Raw genomic sequence first — 701 nt, 5'->3', positions numbered from 1 at the left:
GTCAGCGGTGACGCATAATAGATGTGATTTATATAGCGACGCAACGTATTTATGTTTTTTCCACTTTATTAGACATATTTGGACTGATGCGACTTATACGGCGGTGCAACGTGTACAGCGGAAAATATGGTACTTTGTTTACATCCAGTGCAGCCCCACGTTTCATAGCTACATATGTATGGAGTAAACTCATTCAAACTTCTCCGTTTGATCCAGCTCGATAAACTTTTTATGTTTTTTTTTTTTAGTGAGAACCTTTAAAGTGTGTGGTGAAAAGTACAAAACCCATTTTTAGGGAAATACAGTTCTGCAGCAGACTGCGAGAGGAGTTGCCCTTTAAGATACCGTGAGCTTGCTAGAGTTTTTTGACTGTGTTGTGGACGACTCTCAGCTGGTACCACACAGTTTTAGCTCATTGTCTGTAAAATGGACTGAATTTGAGCCTTTCTTGTGTTCGCTAAGATCAGACAGCTGCTGCCGCCGTTTTAAACCAAGTTGACTCCAAAACTTATTCAGTCCATCCAGTAAAGTTCTGAAAGTTTCATTGAAATATGTTCATTGGTTCCTGAAATATTTTGCTAACAGACAGACAAATGAATACAAAATTAAATGGTCAAAAACATTAGCCTTTAGTGACGGGCAATAAGAGGATAAGAATAAAATAAATTTTCTAACATTGAAACCCAAAGTTTGATTATTGT

This window comes from Nematolebias whitei, chromosome 2 (genome assembly GCF_014905685.2).
Source record: "Nematolebias whitei isolate Nwh7 chromosome 2, NemWhi1, whole genome shotgun sequence".
NCBI classification, from domain to species: domain Eukaryota; kingdom Metazoa; phylum Chordata; class Actinopteri; order Cyprinodontiformes; family Rivulidae; genus Nematolebias; species Nematolebias whitei.
The sequence above is the reverse complement of the archived record's forward strand: the minus strand, read 5'-3'. Positions refer to the sequence as shown.